We start from the raw sequence: 17,495 nt of genomic DNA on the forward strand, positions 1-17,495 counted from the left end.
ACAAGGTTTCTGTATGTCTTTGTGGAACAAGCCCAAACTTCATTACTATGAAATACATTATTTTAGGGCGCTTTCTCGGAACCTGCTGCGTTCTCGTTTAGTTAATTTTGTTCAGGCATTTATGAACACGTCAATCGCGCTCTGATCCGCACCAAAACAATCTCGCTCCGAGACAACCTGAACTAGCTGGTCTCGGCCCCGATTGCAAGCGAACGCTGGAGTGGTTCGGTTGAGGTGGGAAAGTAATCCGGACCATTGAACCAAGCGGTATCCATTCATAACGGCAAATGTGTTCTATTAAAAGCAGCGGTGTCTGATTCTGTGAGTGGGCACATTAGTTAACGCAGTTGAAAACTAAAAAGCGCCTCATGTTGTGTAATTGCTCTTCGTTGCATTGCAAGAATGCTGTCCCGACGAAGCAACTGCAGACGCTTAAACGGCATTGTATAGGCTATATTATAATGCAGGATTGAAGGCTACATTCGTATAGTAGTCTATCGACAGTTAAAAAATAAGCCACAATAAGCTTGTGGAGCGAACTTGTCCAATCATATTGATGGAAGATGTCTGCTAGAGATCTGGAAAACATCTGATAAACATCTTAAGCTGGGGCAAGCTTAACGTTAGCTGAAACATTCGAAGACTGAACTGAACACACTTACAGACAGTTTCCAATGATATCAAATTACATTTATAATCGACCTTACAGTCATTAAGTGTGTGCCTGGCTTTAGAGAGAGCAGTTTTTACATACATTCCAAACCATAAACATCTTGCGGACATCTTTTAGACGTCTATATGACAGGAGACGTCTCAGATATGTATTGCAGATGAGCAAACACTCTTGAAAATGCATCTAGCAGATGTAAATGCAGACATCAAATAGACGTTTCTGTGATGTGGTGTGCTATCAGAGTCTGACCAATAAGAGGACAGTTGTACTCGCATGTGACTTGCATAAACACATTTTGGTTTGCTTTGCAAGGTTGCCTTGTGGGTCCATCTCCCTCTCTCTCTATCTCTCCATCTCTCCATCTCCCTCTCTCTCTATCTCTCCATCTCCATCTCTCCATCTCATCTCTCCATCTCCATCTCCCCATCTCCCTCCAACTCCCTCTCTCTCCATCTCCATCTCTCCATCTCCATCTCTCCATCTCATCTCTCCATCTCCATCTCCCATCTCCCTCTCCATCTCTATCTCCCATCTCCCCATCTCCCTCCATCTCTCCATCTCCCTCTCTCTCCATCTCCATCTCTCCATCTCATCTCTCCATCTCCCCATCTCCCTCTCTCTCTCTCTCCATCTCCATCTCTCCCTCTCTCTCCATCTCCCTCTCTCTCTACTCTCCATCTCCATCTCTCCATCATCCCATCTCTCCCTCTCTCTCCATCTCCATCTCTCCATCTCTCCATCCCCATCTCTATCTCTCCATCTCTATCTCTCCTCTCCATCTCTATCTCTATCTCTCCATCTCTATCTCTCCATCTCTGTCTCTCCATCTCTATCTCTCCATCTCCCTCTCTCTCTATCTCTCCCCATCTCCATCTCCATCTCATCTCTCCTCTCCTCCCTCCATCTCTCCATCTCCATCTCTCCATCTCCACTCTCCCTCTCTCTCCATCTCTCCATCTCCATCTCTCCATCTCTATCTCCATCTCTCCATCTCTATCTCTCCATCTCTATCTCTCCTCTCCATCTCTATCTCTCCTCTCCATCTCTATCTCTCCATCTCTATCTCTATCTCTCCATCTCTATCTCTCCATCTCCATCTCTCCCTCTCTCTCCATCTCTCCATATCTCCATCTCTCCATCTCCATCTCTCCATCTCAATCTCTCCCTCTCTCTCCATCTCTCCATCTCCATCTCTCCATCTCCATCTCTCTATCTCCATCTCTCCATCTCTATCTCTCCATCTCTATCTCTCCTCTCCATCTCTATCTCTCCTCTCCATCTCTATCTCTCCATCTCCATCTCTCCCTCTCTCTCCCATCTCTCTATCTCTCCTCTCCATCTCTATATCTATCTCTCCATCTCTATCTCTCCATCTCCATCTCTATCTCTCCATCTCTATCTCTCACTCTCCATCTCTATCTCTCCACTCCATCTCTATCTCTCCATCTCTATCTCTCCATCTCCATCTCTCCCTCTCTCTCCATCTCTCCATATCTCCAACACTCCATCTCTCCATCTCCATCTCTCCATCTCCATCTCCATCTCTCCATCTCCATCTCTCCCTCTCTCTCCATCTCCATCTCCTCCTCTCCATCTCTATCTCTCCTCTCCATCTCTATCTCTCCATCTCTATCTCTCCATCTCTATCTCTCCATCTCTATCTCTATCTCTCCATCTCTATCTCTCCATCTCCATCTCTCCCTCTCTCTCCATCTCTCCATATCTCCATATCTCCATCTCTCCATCTCCATATATCCATCTCTCCCTCTCTCTCCATCTCTCCATCTCTCCATCTCCATCTCTCCATCTCCATCTCTCCCTCTCTCTCCATCTCCATCTCTCCATCTCTATCTCTCCTCTCCATCTCTATCTCTCCATCTCTATCTCTCCATCTCTATCTCTCCATCTCTATCTCTCCCTCTCTCTCCATCTCTCCATATCTCCATCTCTCCATCTCCATCTCTCCATCTCCATATCTCCATCTCTCTCTCCATCTCCATCTCTCCATCTCCATCTCTCCATCTCCATCTCTCCATCTCCATCTCTCCCTCTCTCTCCATCTCCATCTCTCCATCTCTATCTCTCCTCTCCATCTCTATCTCTCCTCTCCATCTCTATCTCTCCATCTCTATCTCTCCATCTCCATCTCTCCATCTCCATCTCTCCATCTCCATCTCTCCATCTCCATCTCTCCATCTCCATCTCTCCATCTCTCCTCTCCATCTCTATCTCTCCATCTCTATCTCTCCATCTCTATCTCGTCCATCTCTATCTCTCCATCTCTATCTCTCCATCTCTATCTCTCCATCTCTCCATCTCTATCTCTCCATCTCTATCTCTCCATCTCTCCATCTCCCTCTCTCTCCATCTCTCCATCTCCATCTCTCCATCTCCCTCTCCCTCTCTCTATCTCTCATCTCCCTCTCTCTCTATCTCTCCATCTCCATCTCTCCCTCTCTCTCCATCTCTCCATCTCCATCTATCCATCTCCATCTCTCCTCTCCATCTCTATCTCTCCTCTCTATCTCTATCTCTCCATCTCTCCATCTCTATCTCTCCATCTCTATCTCTCCATCTCTATCTCTCCATCTCTATCTCTCTCCATCTCTATCTCTCCATCTCCCTCTCTCTCCATCTCCCTCTCTCTCCATCTCCATCTCCATCTCTCCCTCTCTCTCCATCTCTATCTCTCCATCTCTATCTCTCCATCTCTATCTCTCCATCTCTATCTCTCCATCTCCCTCTCTCTCCATCTCCCTCTCTCTCCATCTCTATCTCTCCATCTCTCCATCTCCATCTCTCCCTCTCTCCATCTCCATCTCTCCCTCTCCATCTCTATCTCTCCATCTCTATCTCTCCTCTCCATCTCTATCTCTCCATCTCTATCTCTATCTCTCCATCTCTATCTCTCCATCTATCTCTCCATCTCTATCTCTCCATCTCTATCTCTCCATCTCTATCTCTCCATCTCTATCTCTCCATCTCTATCTCTCCATCTCTCCATCTCCCCATCTCCATCTCTCCATCTCCATCTCTCCCTCTCTCTCCATCTCTCCATCTCCATCTCTCCATCTCCATCTCTCCCTCTCTCTCCATCTCCATCTCTATCTCCATCTCTATCTCTCCCTCTCTCTCCATCTCTCCATATCTCCATCTCTCCATCTCTCCATCTCCATCTCTCCATCCCCATCTCTCCATCTCCATCTCTCCATCTCCATCTCTCCCTCTCTCTCTATCTATCTCTCCATCTCTCCATCTCCATCTCCATCTCTCCATCTCCGTCTCTCCATCTCTATCTCCATCCTCTCTCCATCTCTATCTCTCCATCTCTATCTCTCCATCTCCATCTCTCCCTCTCTCTTCCATCTCCATCTCTCCATCTCCATCTCTCCCTCTCTCTCCATCTCTATCTCTCCATCTCTATCTCTCCATCTCTATCTCTCCATCTCTATCTCTCCATCTCTATCTCTCTCTCTCTCTCTGTGCGCATGTGCGGGTGAGTGGGCGGAGTGAGTGTGAGCGAGCGTTTGGCTGCTGTGTGAGGTACGAGTGGTCTATACTTCTCATATCTTATTTATTTATTTATTTTTTGGTTAGTTGTTTATTGGTTTTGTTTTTTGTAGATTTAAGTTGTGAAGTAGGGAAGTGAGTGTTGTGTCAGACGGGGTGTCGGCTCCCACGTGTTGGGAGCATGGCTACCCCAGGCAGCGGCGGGAGTTTCAATCTTTGACAAGGCGTCATGGTGTAAAAATAGACTCAGGTGCTGGTGTGGAGGGATGCAGTTTAGCGGTGGGAGAAGCGGTCGGATATGAGAATATTGTATCAGCGTCCCGTATGAACAGCGCTGTTGTTGTATTTATGAAAACAGTGGATTTAGCAAATCAGTTAGTACAAAGCGGCATAGTGATTAACGGTATTTTTACACCAGTGCTTCCCTTGTCTACACCTTCTAAAAAGGTCACTTTATCGAATGTGCCACCATTTATCCCAAATGCAAGTGTTGATCGGATTGCTTGCCCGTTATGGAAAAACAGTCTCGCCTATAAAGATGATTCCGATTGGCACCAAATCTCCTCTCTTGAAACATGTAGTGTCTTTTAGGCGTTATGTTTATATGATCCTACAAGATAATATTGATGAACTGGATTTGTCCTTAAATTTTCGACACGAGGAATTTAATTACGTAATTTTTGCCACTACAAACAACATGAAGTGTTTTAATTGTGGTGAATTAGGGCATATGATCCGTGCGTGTCCAGGTAGACAGGATAAGAGTAATGAGAGACCTTTACAGGTTTTAGAAGATGGAAACATTGTAAATGTAGATCGAAATGTCGCTGCGATAGTCGCAGATGATGAGGTGCCTGGACCGAGTTCAGTGCAGATAGCGGCGCCGGCGGCTGTCACAGTGACAGTGGATGTACAGCGGGCGGATCGTTCTGAGGAGGATGAAGGAATGGTGGTCACTGTGGGTGAAGATAAGGAGGTGGAGAATAGAGACTGTGTTGCGGACACGGTAGACAAACCTTCTGTTAATCTTGAAAGTGTGATGGAGCCCGAGTTGGACGATTGTGCTTTTAAAACGCCACTGAAGCGAAGGCTAGAACAGCGTTCTTCAGATCAGAAAGCAAAAAAAGGATCGGTTCGCGATTTAAGCCAAACAGACACAGAAAGTGAAAGTGATTTTTCGGAATGCAGTGTGGAGTGCAGTTTGCCGCTAAGTGGTTTTTCGAATAGGAGTTATAGTTCGGACGACATTAAATCTTTTTTGAAGGCAACTAAGAATGTGAGAAAAGTTCGTATCGAAGAGTTTTTTCCTGATGTACTGCAGTTCATTGATAAAGCAAGAATATATAGGAGTGAAGGGTGTTTTAGTAATCAAGAAGTATATCGTCTGAAGAAAATACTTGCTAAGCTTAATGCCCAACCAGAGTCCAATAGTTGTAATGAAAAATGAAAAACACATGTATGTGGAGTTGTGTTTGTTGAGTCTAATTTGCTTTTTTCTTTCCTCATTTATGGAAGAAATATGCATTGCTTCTCTGAATATGAATGGGGCAAGAGAAGGTAAAAAGCGGTTTCGTCTTTTTGAAACAATTAGACAGAAAAAAGTGCATGTCTTATTTGCTCAAGAGACTCATAGTGATGAGATAAATGCGAGTGATTGGGCAAGAGAGTTTGATGGATTGTCTATTTTAAGTCATTTGAGTTCCACCAGTGGAGGTGTTGCTATATTATTTTCTAAGAGTTTTGTTCCTTGTTCATATCAAGTGGAAGAGATTTTAAAGGGTAGACTGCTAAAAGTCAGAGCCCAGTTCGAGAATAGTTTTTTTGTATTTATTTCTGTGTATGTTCCTACCAGAGCAATTGAAAGAATGTGTTTTTTAGATACGCTGAGTCATGTATTAGCAAATTGTAACACAGAGGATGTTTTAATTTTAGGGGGGGATTTTAATTGTACGGAGAACTTAACAGACAGGAATCATGTCGAGCCTCATATGCCATCACGAAAGAGACTCATTGAGTTGATGAAGTCTAATGAGATTGCTGATGTGTGGAAAAATTTTAATTTCAACCAAAGGCAGTATACTTGGACTCATGTTCAAGATAATCTGATATCTCTAGCGAGGTTGGATAGATTCTATGGATATAAACATCAACTTAATTTTTTTAGGGGGTGTTCTATTATCCCAGTTGGTTTTTCTGACCATAGTCTAGTAAAATGTGATGTGACAGCGGTTTCTATTAAGCCAAGAAGTGCTTATTGGCACTTGAATAATAATCTGTTATGTGATCTTTTTTTTAGAGGTATTTTTAAAGATTTTTGGATTGAATTTAGATCAAAAAAGTCTTCCTTTCAATCTGTACAGCAGTGGTGGGATTTTGCGAAAACACAAGTGAGACAGTTATGTCAATATTATACCTTTAATGCCACAAGAGAAAGAAAAGGTGCAATTGAAATGTTAGAAAAAGAATTAAAAGAATTGCAAGAACTTGCTGAAGTCACTGGAGAGTTAACTGTTATCAAGAGTTTTAAAGAGAAAAAGAATTTTTTAAATGACCTGTTAGATGTAACTGCACAAGGAGCTCTCGTCAGGTCAAGATTCCAGAATATAGAGTTAATGGATGCACCTTCTAAATTCTTCTTTAATTTAGAGAAAAAAAATGGGCAAAAAAGGTTTATACACACTTTACGTTCTGAGACTGGAGATGTGTTGTCAGATGCTTTTGAAATCAGAAACAGGGCAGTTAGTTTTTATGAAAAATTATATGAGAGTGAATTAACGCTTGATGAAATGCAGGATGAGAGTTTTTTTGAAAATCTGCCTCAAGTATCTGAAGAAGTAAATGCTGAACTTAGTAAAGCTGTCACTTTAGAGGAATTAGAAAAGGCACTTCAAAGTATGGAAGGTGGTAAAGTACCTGGAATAGATGGGCTACCAGTTGAATTTTATAGGACGTTTTGGACAGAAGTGAGCCCAGATTTATTGCAAGTAATAAATGAAAGTTTGATTAATGGACAACTACCTTTAAGTTGTAGAAGAAGTGTTCTTACATTATTGCCAAAGAAAGGTGATCTAAATGAGATAAAAAATTGGAGACCTGTGAGCTTGCTGTGTACAGATTACAAATTACTTTCCAAAGTTTTGGCGAGTAGATTAAGTGAAGTTTTAGGTCAAATTATTCATCCCGATCAGACATATTGTGTTCCAGGGAGACAAATTTTTCATAACATTTCCTTTATTAGAGATATTTTAGAGATAGGTAAAAACTTAAAACTGGACTTTGGCCTTGTGTCAATTGACCAAGAAAAAGCTTTTGACAGAGTGGAGCACTTGTATTTATGGAATGTTTTAACAGCTTTTGGTTTTAGCAATGGTTTTATTTCCTTGATTAAAGTGTTGTACAATGATGTCGAAAGTATTTTAAAAATTAATGGAAATTTGTGTGCCCCTTTCAAAGTATTTAGAGGTATCAGACAAGGCTGTGCATTGTCTGGAATGCTGTATACTTTGGCTATAGAGCCTCTCTTAAATAAATTAAGAGCACAAGTGTCTGGAGTACGTGTCCCATGCTGTACAAATGTTTTTAAGTTATCGGCATATGCTGACGACATTGTCATTCTAATTAATGGACAGAGAGATGTAAATGTGTTGTTGGAGATCTTGAAAAATTTTCAAAAAATTTCTGCCACAAAAGTAAATTGGTCCAAGAGCGAAGCAATTTTGGTTGGAAGTTGGGACAATATGGAACCAACACTTCCAGAAGGGTTATCCTGGACCAAGGAAGGCTTAAAATATTTGGGAGTGTTTTTAGGGGATGAAATGTTTATGAAAAAGAATTTTGAAGGGATTGTGGAGAAGTTTAAAGGTCGCCTTAACAAATGGAAATTTTTGCTCCCTAAAATGTCATATAAAGGTCGAGTATTGATTATAAACAATTTAATTGCATCTGCTCTATGGCATCGATTTTATTGTGTAGATCCTCCACGAGATTTATTGCCAAGATTACAATCTATTTTAGTTGATTTTTTTTGGGACAAGATGCATTGGGTGCTGAAAGCCGTTCTGTATTTACCCAAAGAAGAAGGCGGACATGGTTTAATGCATATACAGAGCAGAATAGCGGCCTTTAGGCTTCAGTTTGCCCAAAGGCTGTTGACTGGGCCAATAGACTCAAACTGGAAACATGCTGCTTGTGTTATTTTGCGAAATTTCAGAGGTCTGGACTTTGAGAGATCTTTGTTTTGGTTGAATCCGCAAAGGATGGACTTTTCTAAGTTGCCCATTTTTTATCGGAATCTGTTTAAAGTTTGGTCATTGTTTAAGGTGCAGAGACCCAGCTCTATGACCTCACTGCATTGGTTGCTAAAAGAACCGCTGGTTCATGGATCGCGCTTGGACTTGTCAAATGGAAAGACACTCCCTGCAATTTGTGATATTCTTCTTGATGCTGGAGTTTTGACGCTTGGACAATTATTTAAACTGGCTGGACTGGACTTTGAGAATGTTGATGCGGTCGTCAGACAGTTGGGGTTGAAATCGAAACGCATAACGGCCAAATTACTTGGAGAATGGAAGTCAGCACTTACGTCAGAAGAAGTTAAACTGCTGGAAGATTATACTGAAGGGTTAATTACTCCAGACTGCAATGACCCTTTTCCTGATTTGTGTCTGTTGACTGATTTCGAAGAATGTGAAGGTGTTTTTTTACAACCTAACTTGTTGATGTTAATGGGTCCTAATCCAGTGTCTGGAAAATTTTTGTACAAAAACTGTGTCAAAACTCTGAATAAGAAGTGTTTGCATAAAAGAGTTGATACGCCTTGGCGTTCTGTCCTCCATTTAGGAGAGGATGTCAAGCCGGAATGGCGAGCGTTATACAAGTCACCTTTGCCAAAAAAAGTGGGTGACTTACAGTGGAGGATTCTTCATGGAGCGATTGCCGTGAATGCACTTGTTTCAGTCATAAACCATGATACTAGCGATGAATGCCCTTTCTGTTTTCAGAAGGAGAACATATTTCATGCTTTTGTGTATTGTAACAGGCTTTTACCATTGTTTCAGGTTTTAGAGAGTTTATTTGGTTGTTTTGATGAGACTTTTTCTTTGGAAACGTTTATTTGTGGGTTTAAATACATCCGGAGATGTCGATTTTGTTGTCAATTATTGAATTTTTTGCTGGGTCTAGCAAAGAAGGCGATATATGACACTAGAAAAATAAGAATTGAACGCAATTCAAGTGTTAATTTGCAGATTGTGTTTCTTAACCTAGTAAAATCTAGAATTTTAATTGACTTTCGGTTTTATAAGGCTATGGGGGATCTTATGTCTTTTGAATTGATTTGGTGTTATAAGGGGGCTCTGTGTGAAATAATTAATGAGAGTTTACAGTTTGCACATATTTTGGAATGAGTTTTATATTTGATATATTGAATGTGTATGTTTTTTTGTACTCTTGTAGGTAGGAACTGAATGTATTAGTATTAGGTTATTTGTAATAAAAGGTGTTTAAAATTCAAAAAAATTCTCTCTCCATCTCTCCATCTCTCCATCTCCATCTCTCCATCTCTCTCCACATCTCCATCTCTCCTCTCCATCTCTATCTCTCCATCTCCATCTCTCCATCTCCATATCTCCATCTCTCCATCTCCATCTCTCTCCATCTCCATCTCTATCTCTCCATCTCTATCTCTCCATCTCTCTCTCCATCTCTATCTCTCCATCTCTATCTCTCCATCTCCATCTCTCCATCTCCATCTCTCCTCTCCATCTCTCCATCTCTCCTCTCCATCTCTATCTCTCCATCTCTATCTCTATCTCTCCATCTCTATCTCTATCTCTATCTCCATCTCTATCTCTCCTCTCCATCTCTATCTCTCCATCTCTCCTCTCCATCTCTATCTCCATCTCTATCTCTCCATCTCTATCTCCATCTCTATCTCTCATCTCTATCTCCACATCTCTATCTCCACATCTCCATCTCTCCATCTCCATCTCTCCATCTCCATCTCTCCCTCTCCATCTCCATCTCCATCTCTCCATCTCCATCTCTCCATCTCTCCCATCTCCATCTCTCCCTCTCCATCTCTCCATCTCTCCATCTCTCCATCTCCATCTCTCCATCTCCATCTCTCCATCTCTCCATCTCCATCTCTCCATCTCCATCTCCCCCTCTCCATCTCCATCTCCATCTCCATCTCTCTCCATCTCTCCATCTCTCCATCTCCATCTCTCCATCTCTCCATCTCCATCTCTCCATCTCCATCTCTCCATCTCCATCTCTCCATCTCCATCTCTCCATCTCTCCATCTCCATCTGTCCATCTCCATCTCTCCATCTCCATCTCTCCATCTCCATCTCTCCATCTCTCCATCTCCATCTCTTCATCTCCATCTCCATCTCTCCATCTCCATCTCTCCATCTCCATCTCCATCTCTCCATCTCTCCATCTCCATCTCTCCATCTCTCCATCTTTCCATCTCCATATCTCCATCTCTCCATCTCCATCTCCATCTCCATCTCTCCATCTCTCCATCTCCATCTCTCCATCTCCATATCTCCATCTCCATCTCCATCTCTCCATCTCCATCTCTCCATCTCTCCATCTCCATCTCTCCATCTCCATCTCTCCATCTCTCCATCTCCATCTCTCCATCTCCATCTCCATATCTCCATCTCCATCTCTCCATCTCCATCTCTCCATCTCTCCATCTCCATCTCTCCATCTCCATCTCCATCTCCATCTCTCCATCTTCATCTCCATCTCTTCATCTCCATCTCTCCATCTCCACATCTCCATCTCCACATCTCCATCTCCACATCTCCATCTCTCCATCTCTCATCTCCATCTCTCATCTCCACCTCCCATCTCTCCATCTCCATCTCTCCATCTCCATCTCCATCTCTCCATCTCCATCTCTCCATCTCCATCTCTCCATCTCTCCATCTCCATCTCTCCATCTCCATCTCTCCATCTCTCCATCTCCATCTCTCCATCTCCATCTCTCCATCTCCATCTCTCCATCTCCATCTCTCCATCTCCATCTCTCCATCTCTCCATCTCCATCTCCATCTCTCCATCTCCATCTCTCCATCTCCATCTCCATCTCTCCATATCTCCATCTCTCCATCTCCATCTCTCCATCTCTCCATCTCCATCTCTCTCCATCTCTCCATCTCTCCATCTCTCCATCTCTCCATCTCCATCTCTCCATCTCCATCTCTCCATCTCCATCTCTCCATCTCTTCATCTCCATCTCTCCATCTCCATCTCTCCATCTCTCCATCTCTCCATCTCCATCTCTCCATCTCCATCTCTCCATCTCCATCTCTCCATCTCCATCTCTCCATCTCTATCTCTCCATCTCCATCTCTCCATATCTCCATCTCTCCATATCTCCATCTCTCCATCTCTCCATCTCCATATCTCCATATCTCCATCTCTCCATCTCCATCTCTCCATCTCTCCATCTCTCCATCTCCATCTCTCCATCTCCATCTCCATCTCCATCTCCATCTCTCCATCTCTCCATCTCTCCATCTCCATCTCTCCATCTCTCCATCTCCATCTCTCCATCTCCATCTCTCCATCTCCATCTCTCCATCTCCATCTCTCCATCTCCATATCTCCATCTCCATCTCTCCATCTCCATCTCTCCATCTCTCCATCTCCATCTCTCCATCTCCATCTCTCCATCTCCATCTCTCCATCTCTCCATCTCCATATCTCCATATCTCCATCTCCATCTCTCCATCTCCATATCTCCATCTCTCCATCTCCATCTCTCCATCTCCCCATCTCTCCATCTCCATCTCTCCATCTCCATCTCTCCATCTCCATCTCTCCATCTCCATCTCCATCTCTCCATCTCCATCTCCATCTCCATCTCTCCATCTCTCCATCTCCATCTCTCCATCTCTCCATCTCCATATCTCCATCTCCATATCTCCATCTCCATATCTCCATCTCCATCTCTCCATCTCCATCTCTCCATCTCCATATCTCCATCTCTCCATCTCTCCATCTCCATCTCTCCATCTCCATCTCCATCTCTCCATCTCCATCTCTCCATCTCCATCTCTCCCTCTCCATCTCTCCATCTCTCCATCTCTCCATCTCTCCATCTCTCCATCTCCATATCTCCATATCTCCATCTCTCCATCTCCATCTCCATCTCCATCTCTCCATCTCCATCTCTCCATCTCTCCATCTCCATCTCCATCTCTCCATCTCTCCATCTCTCCATCTCCATCTCTCCATCTCCATCTCTCCATCTCCATATCTCCATATCTCCATATCTCCATATCTCCATCTCTCCATCTCCATCTCTCCATCTCCATATCTCCATCTCTCCATCTCTCCATCTCCATCTCCATCTCTCCATCTCCATCTCCATCTCTCCATCTCCATCTCCATATCTCCATATCTCCATCTCCATCTCTCCATCTCCATCTCCATCTCTCCCTCTCCATCTCCCCATCTCCATCTCTCCATCTCTCCATCTCTCTATCTCCATATCTCCATATCTCCATATCTCCATCTCTCCATCTCTCCATCTCCATCTCTCCATCTCTCCATATCTCCATCTCTCCATCTCTCCATCTCCATCTCTCCATCTCCATCTCTCCATCTCCATCTCTCCATCTCTCCATCTCCATCTCTCCATCTCCATCTCTCCATCTCTCCATCTCCATCTCTCCATCTCCATCTCTCCCTCTCCATCTCCCCATCTCCCCATCTCCATCTCTCCATCTCTCCATCTCCATCTCTCCATCTCTCCATCTCCATCTCTCCATCTCTCCATCTCCATCTCCATCTCTCCATCTCTCCATCTCTCCATCTCCATCTCTCCATCTCCATCTCTCCATCTCCATCTCTCCATCTCCATCTCTCCATATCTCCATCTCTCCATCTCCATCTCTCCATCTCTCCATATCTCCATATCTCCATCTCCATCTCTCCATCTCCATATCTCCATCTCTCCATATCTCCATCTCTCCATCTCTCCATCTCCATCTCTCCATCTCCATCTCTCCATCTCCATCTCTCCATCTCTCCATCTCCATCTCTCCATCTCCATCTCTCCATCTCTCCATCTCCATCTCTCCATCTCCATCTCTCCCTCTCCATCTCCCCATCTCCCCATCTCCATCTCTCCATCTCCATCTCTCCATCTCCATCTCTCCATCTCTCCATCTCCATCTCTCCATCTCTCCATCTCCATCTCTCCATCTCTCCATCTCTCCATCTCTCCATCTCCATCTCTCCATCTCCATCTCTCCATCTCCATCTCTCCATCTCCATCTCTCCATCTCCATCTCTCCATCTCTCCATATCTCCATCTCTCCATCTCCATCTCTCCATATCTCCATATCTCCATCTCCATCTCTCCATCTCCATATCTCCATATCTCCATATCTCTCCATCTCTCCATCTCCATCTCCATCTCTCCATCTCTCCATCTCCATCTCTCCATCTCCATCTCTCCATATCTCCATCTCTCCATCTCCATCTCTCCATCTCCATATCTCCATCTCTCCATCTCCATCTCTCCATCTCCATATCTCCATCTCCATATCTCCATCTCCATCTCCATCTCTCCATCTCCATATCTCCATAGCTCCATCTCCATCTCTCCATCTCTCCATCTCCATCTCTCCATCTCCATATCTCCATATCTCCATCTCTCCATCTCCATCTCTCCATCTCCATCTCCATCTCTCCATCTCTCCATCTCCATCTCTCCATCTCCATCTCTCCATCTCTCCATCTCCATCTCTCCATCTCTCCATATCTCCATATCTCCATATCTCCATCTCCATATCTCCATCTCCATCTCTCCATCTCCATCTCTCCATCTCCATATCTCCATCTCTCCATCTCCATCTCCATCTCTCCATCTCCATCTCTCCATCTCCATCTCTCCATCTCCATCTCTCCATCTCCATCTCCATCTCTCCATCTCTCCATCTCCATCTCCATCTCCATCTCTCCATCTCTCCATCTCTCCATCTCTCCATCTCTCCATCTCCATCTCTCCATCTCCATCTCTCCATCTCCATCTCTCCATCTCCATCTCTCCATCTCCATCTCTCCATCTCCATCTCTCCATCTCTCCATCTCCATCTCTCCATCTCCATCTCTCCATCTCTCCATCTCTCCATCTCTCCATCTCCATCTCTCCATCTCCATCTCTCCCTCTCCATCTCTCCCTCTCCATCTCTCCATCTCCATCTCTCCATCTCCATCTCTCCATCTCTCCATCTCTCCATCTCCATCTCTCCATCTCCATCTCTCCATCTCTCCATCTCCATCTCCATCTCTCCATCTCCATCTCTCCATCTCCATCTCCATCTCTCCATCTCCATCTCTCCATCTCCATCTCTCCATCTCCATCTCCCCATCTCTCCATCTCCATCTCCCCATCTCTCCATCTCCATCTCCCCATCTCTCCATCTCCATCTCCCCATCTCTCCATCTCTCCATCTCTCCATCTCCATCTCTCCATCTCCATCTCTCCATCTCCATCTCTCCATCTCCATCTCTCCATGTCCATCTCTCCATCTCCATCTCTCCATCTCCATCTCTCCATCTCTCCATCTCTCCATCTCCATCTCTCCATCTCCATATCTCCATCTCCATATCTCCATCTCCATCTCTCCATCTCCATCTCTCCATCTCCATCTCTCCATCTCCATATCTCCATATCTCCATCTCTCCATCTCCATCTCCATCTCTCCATCTCCATCTCTCCATCTCTCCATCTCCATCTCTCCATCTCCATCTCTCCATCTCTCCATCTCTCCATCTCCATCTCTCCATCTCCATCTCTCCATCTCTCCATCTCCATCTCTCCATCTCTCCATCTCCATCTCTCCATCTCCATCTCTCCATCTCCATCTCTCCATCTCCATCTCCATCTCTCCATCTCTCCATCTCCATCTCTCCCTCTCCATATCTCCATCTCCATCTCTCCATCTCCATATCTCCATCTCTCCATCTCTCCATCTCCATCTCTCCATCTCCATCTCTCCATCTCCATATCTCCATCTCCATCTCTCCATCTCCATCTCTCCATCTCCATCTCTCCATCTCCATCTCTCCATCTCCATCTCCATCTCTCCATCTCTCCATCTCCATCTCTCCATCTCCATCTCTCCATCTCTCCATCTCCATCTCTCCATCTCTCCATCTCCATCTCTCCATCTCCATCTCTCCATCTCCATCTCCATCTCTCCATCTCTCCATCTCCATCTCTCCATCTCTCCATCTCCATCTCTCCATCTCCATCTCTCCATCTCCATCTCCATCTCCATCTCTCCATCTCCATCTCTCCATCTCTCCATCTCCATCTCTCCCTCTCCCTCTCCATCTCCATCTCTCCCTCTCCATCTCCCCATCTCCATCTCTCCCTCTCCATCTCCCCATCTCCATCTCTCCATCTCTCCATCTCCATCTCTCCATCTCTCCATCTCCATCTCTCCATCTCTCCATCTCTCCATATCTCCATCTCTCCATCTCCATCTCCATCTCTCCATCTCCATCTCTCCATCTCCATCTCCATCTCCATCTCTCCATCTCCATCTCTCCATCTCCATCTCCATCTCCATCTCCATCTCTCCATCTCTCCATCTCTCCATCTCTCCATCTCTCCCTCTCCATCTCCATCTCTCCCTCTCCATCTCCATCTCTCCCTCTCCATCTCCCCATCTCCATCTCTCCCTCTCCATCTCCATCTCTCCCTCTCCATCTCCCCATCTCCATCTCTCCCTCTCCATCTCCCCATCTCCATCTCCATCTCTCCATCTCTCCATCTCCATCTCTCCATCTCCATCTCTCCATCTCCATCTCTCCATCTCCATCTCTCCATCTCCATCTCCATCTCTCCATCTCCATCTCTCCATCTCCATCTCTCCATCTCCATCTCTCCATCTCCATCTCTCCATCTCCATCTCTCCATCTCCATCTCTCCATCTCCATCTCTCCATCTCCATCTCTCCATCTCCATCTCTCCATCTCTCCATCTCTCCATCTCTCCATCTCCCCATCTCCATCTCTCCATCTCTCCATCTCTCCATCTCTCCATCTCTCCATCTCCATCTCTCCATCTCTCCATCTCTCCATCTCCATCTCCATCTCTCCATCTCTCCATCTCCCTCTCTCCCTCTCTCCATCTCTCCATCTCTCCCTCTCTCCATCTCTCCATCTCTCCCTCTCTCCATCTCTCCCTCTCTCCCTCTCTCCATCTCTCCATCTCCATCTCCATCTCTCCCTCTCTCCATCTCTCCATCTCTCCCTCTCCAGCTGCTGCCACGTTCTTTTAATGCCTGCAGGATTGCACCTACATGAAAATTTAAATTAGGTTGAATAACATACTGTTCTTCCAGTTTCACCTCTGATATTATAACAGTTGGGTAAGTTACTCTAAAATAGTTATTAATTACTAACTAGAAATGACATCTTCAACAGTGTAATTAGATTAATGTAATAATTTCAATCTCTAGAATGTATTGGTCTACTTATTACTAATTACTTTCTAAATCCCATATCAACCTCAACCACTTGAACAATACAAGGAGAGACAAGACACTGCACTTTAATGCTTTCAAATTAACAATTTACAATTGCATGAATTATTCTTGAATTGACCAAAGTGTGTAGAGGGAGAAGGTTACATTAAAAATATAACTTTTAAAAATGTATGTTAAAATCCACTATTGTTTTAAACAGAATTAATTGTTCTATAGTCTATGCCAGTGTTCTCAAACTCGCGGCCCGCGGGGTGATATTTTCTGGCCCCCTACTTGACATTAAAGTTTAATGTTAGTGCGGCCCGTCGTTGCGTGTGCCGCGCCTTTAAAAAAAAATTTTTTATCCCTTATGGGCTACCATAGATAGTCTCGTGACAGCTTACGGTGGGTTTGTTGTCAATAGTTGTCATAGACAACCGCGAAGTACAAACATACTGCGCCTGGAAAAAACGAGCGCGTCGCTTCAATTATGAGCTATACATGTGTAGAAAGAATTCAATAAGACGGGCAGACATGACTGCAAATATTTGTATTTCAAAAGCAATAATTGTTTTTCTAAGTATAATAAAAGGAAATGTGCCTTCCAAAAAAAACATTCAATATCATTAATGTGTTGTATAAAGAAAATAAAAAGGACATAAGCAAATATAAATATCACAAATATGTGTTATAGACAAAGAAAGTTTGTAAAATGAACTTCAACTGTCAAAAGGACAGCTCATGAAGAATCAATCGTGTACAGAAAGGAATGTTCAAATTCAGAGGAACAGTTCAGAAGAAACGTTAAT

This window comes from Rhinichthys klamathensis, unplaced genomic scaffold, assembly GCF_029890125.1.
Source record: "Rhinichthys klamathensis goyatoka isolate OS25496 unplaced genomic scaffold, OSU_Roscu_1.1 h1tg000011l_1, whole genome shotgun sequence".
Taxonomy (NCBI): domain Eukaryota; kingdom Metazoa; phylum Chordata; class Actinopteri; order Cypriniformes; family Leuciscidae; genus Rhinichthys; species Rhinichthys klamathensis.